Source organism: Buceros rhinoceros, unplaced genomic scaffold, assembly GCF_000710305.1.
Source record: "Buceros rhinoceros silvestris isolate BGI_N320 unplaced genomic scaffold, ASM71030v1 scaffold7162, whole genome shotgun sequence".
In the NCBI taxonomy this organism is placed as follows: domain Eukaryota; kingdom Metazoa; phylum Chordata; class Aves; order Bucerotiformes; family Bucerotidae; genus Buceros; species Buceros rhinoceros.
This window is the reverse complement of record NW_010398243.1, coordinates 58,952-69,476: the sequence shown is the minus strand read 5'-3', so window position 1 is coordinate 69,476 and position 10,525 is coordinate 58,952.

Genomic DNA, 10,525 nt, shown 5'->3' with positions numbered 1-10,525 from the left:
CCTGAACGTATTTTAAGGCTGTACTTTGACAGGGAAGGTGAATGGGCTAACCGACCCAAACCTGGTACCAGCAGCAAGGACAACAAATCACAGCACAGCCATGAAACCCCGCATATGTGCCAGGTTACCCACCGCGAGAGGAAAGGAAGGCAGAACTCATGTAACTCCCGTTGTCTCACACAGCAATTATCAGCTATCAAGCAGGGATCCACTAAGATCCTCCAAACTCAGAGGGATCAAGAGCAGCATTTTCCATTGAACTTCCATATACCTTCATACATCACTTATGGAGACCTCACAGCTTAGGCTGTCCTAAGCAAGGACAACAGCAGGGTGCTCCCACAATCTGCCACATTTGCATGGAGAAGCAACTCTGCACTAAAAAGGCACCATAATACCTCTTCTGCACAGCAAAGGAGGAGTGACACTGCCTGGGTCAGATCCATTTGACTTATTTTAGACGTCAGCCGTAGGATGAGAAAAACAGTGCCCTGGGACTGTCTGCATCTCCCTGTGACTCTGCAGGGAATAACAGAAACACAGAACCACAGAATGGTTTGGGTTGGGAGGGACCTTTAAAGGTCATCTAGTCCAACCCCCCTGCAGTGAGCAGGGGCATCTTCCAACGAGAGCAGGTTGCTCAGAGCCCCATTCAACCTGACCTTGGACAACCATCCTGAGCAGAGATGTTTACACCAGGCAGAACATTTTACATGCCCTTCTTTTAACCGGACTACTCAACGTAAGAGGCTGCAACAGACAGCTGTAACTCACTGTGTACAGAAACCTCGTCCAGTTTCTGCAGGTTGACACAGTCAGTGCCAGGCATGAACACGGTTTGTGGCTTTAGCAGAGATGAATCACAGGCTGAGAATGAATCTACATTTTGGGCATCATTTGATATCTTAAGGGAAAGCAACTGGAAAAGAAGGGAAGAAACTAACAAGTAGGAAAAACCTTGCCGGGCTGCCAGATCTTGCTGCTAGAAAGAATTCCTTCACGACTTGGGGTTATAATCGAGTGTCAAAGCAACACTCAGCCCATGGGATTGACAAAGGAGGGAAGGGAGAACTGGAAAGGAGCACACGATTGTATCAGGCACGTCTTAACGAGTCAAACCACACAGATGACTTTTCACTATATGCTAAAAACAAACGCCTGCTCTTTTCCGTTTTTTTAAGATTACTTTCAGTTTATTATTCTGTTTTAGTGAATCTTTTTCCTTGCTCTGCCAAAGTGGATGCTTCATAGCATAAGAAGGAAGGCCATTTCTCTGCACATGGGGACCAAAGGGAAACCAGCAAGGGGAACTCATGGCTTTCCACACGCTTCTAACAATGTCTGTCCTTGTCTTCCATTAATTATCATAAAATTATCCCAGTGTTCTTCAATTTAGCAAAGTAATTATGCTTGTAACTAACTTAAGCCACAGGATTAATATCACTGATGTGAAAACCATGGTTTTTCACATCCTTGAACACCATTCTGAGTCCCCGCTGCGGGAGGAGGTGACCATGACATGCTGCTGCTGCGACCATTCAAACCAGGCACCAGCAGCACAATCATTTTCAACAGCCAACTGTCAACTACACACAGCTCCCTTGCCCCTCTGAACGATGTGGCACATGGCTTGTGGCTTTCTGTTCATACATAGATTATGTACGATTTTTCTCTTTTTCTTTTTAGTCTTAACCAACTGCCCTGATGGAAATTTAGAACCTCTCAAAGCAGGTAACTGAACTCCCTTCCACGAGCCATCTGTGCATTCAAGACACTGCATTACTGACAAGAAGTGTTGGCTTATTTACAGAGAGCAACACCTGGCTTTCTGGTACACACCAAAACACTTACTCCTTTTTTGATAACACAACTATCTTGATGGTTAATTAGGTGGCATAAACGAGCTGGACAGTTTCATTGTATTCTGCTCCCAAAGCCCTGCAGAGCAGTGGTCACCTGTGGTTATTGCTGAAGTCAGGAGTGAGACAGCTTGTCCAAAAAGTCACTCAAGGCACCTACAATCTACCTTGTACTCATTCAGTATTAAAATATGCTGATTCTACTGTGTCCTCAAAACCTCAGCTCCTAATATGTCATTGTTTTAGCACTGACAAAACAAAGTCTTCGTACCCCTGCTACGGAAACAATTGCTGGGTTTTGACAGATGGATGGAGGTAGAAGCCAGTCTGGTGCTATGTGAAAAGTACGTCAACTGAATGTTCCTGCTAAACTGGGCCCCCGGTGGAAGAATCGACAATGTTTCCTTTACACTGCAATGTTACCTGTTAGTGTGAGCATCCACGGCGGTGAGGGACCCGCTCGCACATCACCAGTGTATTGTTTCCAGCAGCTCGGTGGATGCTCGCGTTGGTAACAGTCAGTTCGCGATCATGAGGGCTAGAGACTTTTGCAATGAAATTCTGGTCTAAATTCCGTGCAGTAGGGAGAAGGTGATGTGAATTTTGTGGCCAGGGAAATATTGGATAGACATGGCCCTAGAGGAAAGGGGACTGAGCTATGCTGCTGTCGTTAACAGTGAAGAGAGCTTATTCCGCCTGTTTTACAACAATAAAATCCCATTAACATTGGATTAGCTGTGGCTTTAATTGGGTTGTTGGCTACCATTAGCACACAACTGGGCACAGGGCTATCCAACGGTGAGTGAGGTCCATAGCTTGTTTTATCACAGAGGGACTGCCTACAAGATCGCATCCTGCCTTTCCTTATGCTGGTGTAAACCCACAGCAGCTCAGCGAAGCTGTTCTGGGTGTACACTAAAGGACGTAAAGATAATAGCTGACCTGGGACGCTAAAATTCAAGGGCAATCTCTCCCCAACTTTTAATGAGTTTAGAACCAGCAGACTGACATGAAGCAAACAGCCACGGGGAGGGTGTCTTTGCAGCCAGTGCTCCTCAGGCCTGAGGAATAAGCACCTCTTGTTCAGTGAAGAAAGACCATTTCACCACGCCTCAGACATTTGGAGACGATGTTCTCCATTTAAAAAAACCCTTCCGAGACACCGCCACGGTCTCTGTGTATTAGAGTCACGCTCGTACGTCTGCTCAGAGTAAAGCCCTGCTCACTTACTATTTGCTGGTTTTGGAAGTTTTTGTGTTTGAAGGGGATGAGAAGGTTAAAACAATTTTTTTTTGCCCTAAGGGAAAACAAGATTTTCAGATTTTAATGAAAAACAAATGACTCGGTATACAGCGTTTCTCTTGCACTGTGACTAAGCACTGTCAAAGGCAGAAAACACACAAGCAGATGTTTTTCTTGTAGTTTAACAGTGACATCCATCAGCAATTTCTGCCAATTACTCCTTCAGCATCTATACACAGCCGTTCGCTTCAAATCAGCAGACAGCAGCTTCACTCACAATTAGAAATCTCAATAACGTCCACACGCCCTCCTATTCGTGATATACAATGAACGAAAGGGCAGCGGAGGGAGTAAATAAATTAAATTTCACATCCTATACCTAATGTAGTGACTGATCAAGGGACGTGCCACTCTACACCCTTGCAACTAATTACTCTTCCAGACGAGCAGTTTCAGACTAATTGCCAGGGGAGGAAACCCAGGTTAGATAGCGAAAAAAAAAATGACCCCCATACACACCAGTCAGGTCTTGTGTTTAGGTACCAAATCTCAGCCGCGTGGCTTCCCACCTCCCACACCTCTGACCATGGTCAAGGCACAGCACTGTGCTCCAGACTGGGACACTCCGTTGAAGCACCAAGGTCTGTCCCTGCTGCACCATCTAATGCCTGGGGAAAGACCACCCTCATGTCCCACATCACCCATAGGGAGAAGGAAAGCTCTGGCCATGGTGATCATTAAGAGCCTGAAAACTGGTCTCACAGCAGAGGCAAATGACTTAGAGACCTGTCAGGGATGGTCAAGGTGTATCTGACTCTGCGTTAGAGGAGGGATGACACAGATAACTTCCTGTTATCTATTCCTTCCATCTTAAGTCACCTTCCAGCCCTGCATCTCCTCGGCTTTATGATGGTAATTGCGTTAAGACCTAGACCCAACGTGTAACTTGTCTTGATTTCAAATCCAGACTGCTGAACAATAAGCCCATGGATCTTGACTCCACTCACAAAATCTGGAAAAGAAACTCAACTAACTAAACCAATATATAAACAGCAAGAAAACCTGACAATAACTGGATAGACTGAGGATGGCCATTAAATCAAAGAGAAAAGACTCTGCCAACAGCAATACTTGAGCAAAAGAAATACAAAGTGCTAATGAAAAGAAGCCGCGTGCATCTGCATCTAACACTATGAGATCTGGCACCTTAAGGAATTCAGAAGTAACTTAAAACAACCAGAACCAGGCAGGACCATCTGTGTGTGGTCCACATCGGTTGTGGAACAACCTGGCATTCCACTTGGCCCTGGCACCCACAGCGTGTATTTGCTCCCAGCTTCTTTGCTCGCCTCACTGAAGAAGGTTTTGGACTGCACTGACAATATGGAAACTGCACCATGCTATTGTCTCAGTGTCTGATACAATCTGCTAGATGAAATCTGCAGTGAGAACATCAGTGACATCTGTTCATACAAAGCTCAAGGTCTGTGAAAGGCTTAGAATGAAAAGATGGTGAGATCTGTATGCAAAGTACATGCAAATGCCCCACGTTACTGTTAGAAGCAGCAGCAGCAATAACACATTTAACACACATATATTGAAGAGTCCGTTTATGCTCAACACAGCCAGGTCACATGGGTAGCTACATACATGATTATTCACCTTTTCAGATAAGGAAAGTGGGAAATAGTTACTGAGGAAGTTGCAAAACAGCATCTTTATGCACTGGTTGCTGCTCGTCTCCCCAGAGCCGGCTGCCGTGCCCTGAGACTGGGCTTCCCCTATTAATTGCCATATGCTTGATGCCACCTTCTTATGAAGAACCTGCTCGGAGACGGTCTGCACCCAGTGCTGTGTCTAAAGCCTCTGACCGGGAACTGCAGCACGAAATGAATCTAGGCTGCAACATCTGTTATGTTCAACAGCTGCAGCCATTAAAAACATTTGCAGGAAGCAGGTGAAGGCTTTCCTGGCTGTAAGGAACCTGCAAACCACCTTCTGGAGAGCCCTGATGCATGAGCGTAATGGTCAGATATCTCTGGAGGGCTTCTCATCTTTTCTAGCTGAATTAACTGGCTCCTCTCCGTGTTGCTCTGAATTGAGATGCTTCCTCAGATCACATAAAGACAATTATCAAACCCCCCCCAGTCTCTGTTCAAATCTTTGTTCCACTTGTTCATTCACCTACATTTTACTGAAAGTATAGTTAAAAGCATGGAAATACTAAGACCTTCTTCCCCATTCTCATTTCAGCATAACTCAGATTTATCACTGCCTCTTTCAAGCACTGACAAGGAATTCCATTGATTTGACACCAAAAATAATACACAGCACCAGCATGGGGGTGTCAGAGCAGATCTTGGAATAGAGGTTTATTTGGGAACATCTGTAGTGGAACTGGCAGCTAGAGTATGGATTTTGAAAGATACTGGCTATGTATATTTATTATATTTAGTGTTGGAAGGAATACAGAAGAAAGTGCTGCAAATGAAGAATGATTTTTGTATCTTGAAATCAAAATTCTGCACAAAACTATCTACGATGATCTACAAACGAGGACTTAAAACATCCATTGGAAGTGGAATATTTTGGACTGAATTCTGCTGTCAGAAAATGTTGCCGGCATCTTCATACGCTTTGAAAAACAAACGCTCTGTCAAAATCCCACCCTTAGCTCTGACCACTCTGGAGTTAGAAAACACTGACTTCCAGTACGGGTATGAGCATCTCCTTCAGCACTGCATAGGGCCCAGGCAAACAGCCTCTGCACGATGCTCCTTCCTTACCCACCTGGACACTGAACCCAGAACACCACCTGGGAAGGGCAGGACCAGGCACACAAGCCCACTCTCTCCACTACCCATGCAACACAAAGAAGTTGTGTGAAACATTGCGAGACCCGTCTAGACCATGAACATCTCAGAGGACAACTTTCTGGTTAAGTGCTGCTAAGCAAAGCCAAGCCCAGCTGACCCGCTGCTGCAGAGGAAGACGAGGGCAGCACAGAGGAACCCAGAGGTATGCCTGCACCCTGGTGACCAGCCAAGTTAAGCCCAGGCCAGCAAATGACTCCAGATCATGGGGGCTGCTGATCCAGTTCCTCTGCAGTTCCTGCGAAGGCCAGTTAATTTCAGTGAGCTTTGTCTCAGCTTCCAAGGAGGAAAAGCAGGTCCTTCCACACCAGACACCTGTGTGAGGAGGGGGCTGGACCATCAGATGTTTTAATTCAGGTGAAACCAATACATATCTGTCTGAGGGAACGACCCCCAGGGACTGACGGGCCTTTGTCCACTTATTGCAGCTCCAGAGCAAAGACTTTATTTTAAGCTTTTGCTTACATAAACAGCTCCCATGAGACCACCTCACTAACAGCTTCTGAATGAGTCCCTTGGACACGCATTTAAAGGAATATCCTTTGCTGCCACAGACCTACGTGACCTTCTTTTCTCCAGATATGCTTGACCCAACACCAACTCAAGCCAGTCGCAGGATTCATTGGCCTGGGATCAGACCAGTTTTTCACCACTTCAGCAGTGACTGAGCAACGGATAAACACAAATCATGTGATTAAAAGCATCCCATTAAAGAAAACATCTGTTACAAACTTGGTAAGAAATTATGCCAGGTGCACCTCTGATAGTCTCATGATTCATGCACTTTACTCCAAAATAAAAGGTTATAAATTCCTGCTAAAAAATCCTTTTAAAATTAATTTGGTCATTGCTAAAATTCAGTGACATTTCCAAAAGGAAACAGACATTCTGAGTTAAACTCTCATTTTTACTTTCACTGTGGTAAATCAAGAGTAGTTGCAATGAAAGCCATGAGGCTGCTTTGACAAAGTTGTGAAAGGAGTTTAGACCCAGGACACTCCAGAAATCACCTATATGCATCTCATTATTAAATAATTGTGATATAGCTTCTACTTTCAAGAAACACTGCAATAAATGCAGGTTGGTTCACGGGTCTCCTGAGATCCCAGTATGAAAGCGGTCACTCTGACACACCACCCAGTATCAAATTGCTTGTGTTCATCTCCACCACAAACTACTGCCTCTCCTCTTTGATGGGTGACTCCAGAGTGATTCATTCCGGCTCCCTTAGACACTCAGGAGATGAATCACCTCTCAGGGCTGTCCAGTTCTCCTGCTGATTCCAGGAAGCTCAGACAACTTTCTTAGAGCTTCCTGAGCCTTGCACTTAGATGCATCTGGAAAAGTCCAAACATGGGCCTGCAGGCTCGGTCCATGGCAGCACTGTGGTACGTGCATTAAGCACATGCTTCAATTTCCTTGCCTGACTTAGAGCCTAATTAAGCACATTTGAGGAAGGGTGGGTTAAAAGAACGTTTTACAGGTAAGCGGCTGGAGAAAATTAAGTACTTATCACTGTATTGCTGCATTCTGTAACCCCAGGAGATACTTCTGACCGTGTTCTCCACCACACTTGGGGTAACAGCTCTGACAGGTCTCTCCCCTGCCTTGATGATGGCACGTTTGGGATAAGTCTCCTCCACGTAGTGTCCATGCACTCACGTACACAGTCCTCTCGCTGTAGCTGATGCCATGCTGGGGAGACAGGGCTAGCCAGACTGAGATGAAGACTTGTTGTCAAAAGTATTTGGTATCTGTGGTCTCAGCTCGATACACACCTCAGATCCTTCAGACCCACTCAGCCCACACACCAACCCTTTCCAGCAGCTGCCTCTGCTCCATTTCCACACGAACAGCGTTTTCTAACCAGTGACCTGCAAACATCTGGGTGCCTCTTTACTACTGAACAAGTCTTTTTGCTTGGACTTCACTATCCAGAAGTCAACCACAGTTTCTGTGGTTCTACCAGAAGCTATCTGGGAAGCCACAAACCTCAACTGCTTGAAAACTGCCAAGGAGTGCCCTGCTTCCCTGCTTTCCTCCCAGCACTGAGGCCCACAGCCCAAGTTGCTACAGCATCTCTTCTACGTGCCTGGGAAGGAAAGGGGTGACAGGCTCAGAGCTCTTGGGAAGCTGGCTGCCCTACCCCATTCGGATTCTTTGGAAATCCCTGCTAAAGTCTTTGCTGATCTGTAAAACCGGCTGCACACACTCACGTTTAATGCCCAGTATTAGTTCAGCTTGGCCAGCTTCAGCCCTAGCAAGAACCTGCCCATGTTCAGCCTGCCGGAGATGACAAGGGCTGTCATGTAGTCACTTCCAGTCTGTTGCCCTTTCTTCTTACAACGACTGGATCTTCCCTCCCTGAGGAAACAGGCAATGCAGTTACTTGACGCTGCCACTGCAGCCCAGTGTGGGGAGAAGATTACGACTAGATAGAACACAGATATCTGACAGCAGCTGCACTGGTTAAGTTGGAGGCAGCCACAGCTTGGGAGTTGACTTAGACCCTAGGGGAGACGGAAAGTTATTAATTCTCTGTATTCACTGCTTGGCGTGACACGAGCCCGGTCTGCGCTGGGAGCTCTCAGGAAACACAGAGCAGCGAATCACCCCATTTAACCAGCACAGCAATCCAGCTCACCCAGCTGTAACGCCACTCCTTTAAAAGTAGGTGAGTGTACGAATTAGTGTTACACGCCCTCAAATCTGGTGCTGTGCAACACCAGTGGACTGGCGTAAGCAGCAGGTCTACCAGCTACTTCAACGTTCTTTCAGCCATTTTTCTCTCAAGAAAGAAATGTCAGGTAAGTACCAAGCCTGCAGAATTCTCAGTATCACAAGAAAAATGACACAAACTCTTGCCTGCTCTACGAAAACCCGGCCCCACATGTAATTTAAGCCAGTCCAACCCAGGTAGATGGATGAAGTGGAAGTCATGCTCTGCTGACGAGCACCGGTCCGTGTCTCTTGCTTTGTTTTGATCCTGGATGTAGCACTGAATTTAACTCATGAAAAGGAATCACCTTTTCATTGCTGGTCGGCACAACAAAACCCCAGCCAGAGCCAGCCTGCACCTTGCCATTTCACCCAGTGGGAAGAGAGGTCACTTCTAGCAGAACGAGCAACTTGGAAAAGTACCACTCAGCTCTTAAAAACGCCTGACACTGAATATAATGAACTTGGAACAGCGCAGTTAAAGCCTGAGATTTCTACAGACATTTAAAACGAGAACTTGAACCCAAACACGGGGCTATTTTCAGCACAGCTTTCCTTTCAACCTGTGATTTATACTGCACGAGTACTTGCTGTCTATTTTCGGCGTGCCAAGCTTTATATCCACATCACAGCTACCGGTGCAGTCATATCCCGAGCTGGACACCATCCAGGTGACACTAAAGTCTGAGTGAAGTTGGTACATGCTCTGCAAGGGATGAGGCTGTCATGTCTGATCAAGAGCACACCGCGGGTTTCACGATTTCTGTCTTGCGCGTTTTGTATTAAGGAATTGCTTTAGAACTGACACTTCTGAAAATAAGGGGGGGAAAGCAGCTTAAGGGAAGAAGTGCTATCTTGAGCCGAGGGACAGCAAGCACAAAAAAGTTGGTGCCTCTGTCTTTAAAGCAAAAAAGATAAATCTAGAGCACAGTATTAAAAAATAACACTATATGGACCTAATTTCACATCATTTTAAAAGCCAGAATTAAAAGGCAACAACTTTTATCAGTTGTTCACATTTTGACATTAGTTTCTTTGTCAGCAATCATTCACACAGCAGTTGGACACAAGCAGCAGAATTTTAACTGCACTTATCCTAGATGGTGATTCAAGTGCTAAAAAAGCTATTCAAGCATTAGTTACTTTTAAAAATAGCCACACACACACACAGAGACATTCACGCTACTTCACATGGCACAGAGCAGGAAGATCATGCAAAGTAAATTCTTGCCAAGGGTTAAATACAGAGGGGAAAAAAGCATTTACCGTCTGGCACAGGCGAATTTAATTCGGCAACACTGTAAGATGGTAACGGTGCCACTCTCGCCGAACGTTTCTTCATCCTTTGCAATCGCTCTCCCACTCACACGCGCACCTTGTTGTCAGCCTGCATCGCTTTTGGTCCCCAGGACTCTAGTAAACACTCGGCTATGGCTGGTGGCTGGATGTTGTTCTGGAGGTGCTGCAGTAGGCTATGAAGACTGATTTGCTGTTTCCCTGGGAAACCATTTGCAACACACTCAAACAATGCTTGACCTCCGCTAACATTTTTCTTTCATTCAATTCTTGAGCGCAGCAGATAAAATACAAATATATTAGCCCTCGCGCTTCGTAAACTTGAAAGTGTGGCAGCCCCTTTGCATGAAAGAAAAGATTTCATCAAATATCTGTGCTGTGTTAGCAAGGCAGGCAGGAGATGTCTCAGACAACTGCAAGGGAATTATGCAACACAATTTTCTGGTTCTTACTCTGTGACAATATACAGATGATTACAGTAATTATTTTAAATAAACTTTGAATAACATAACTCCTATAGAGCCGTTAAATCAGGAA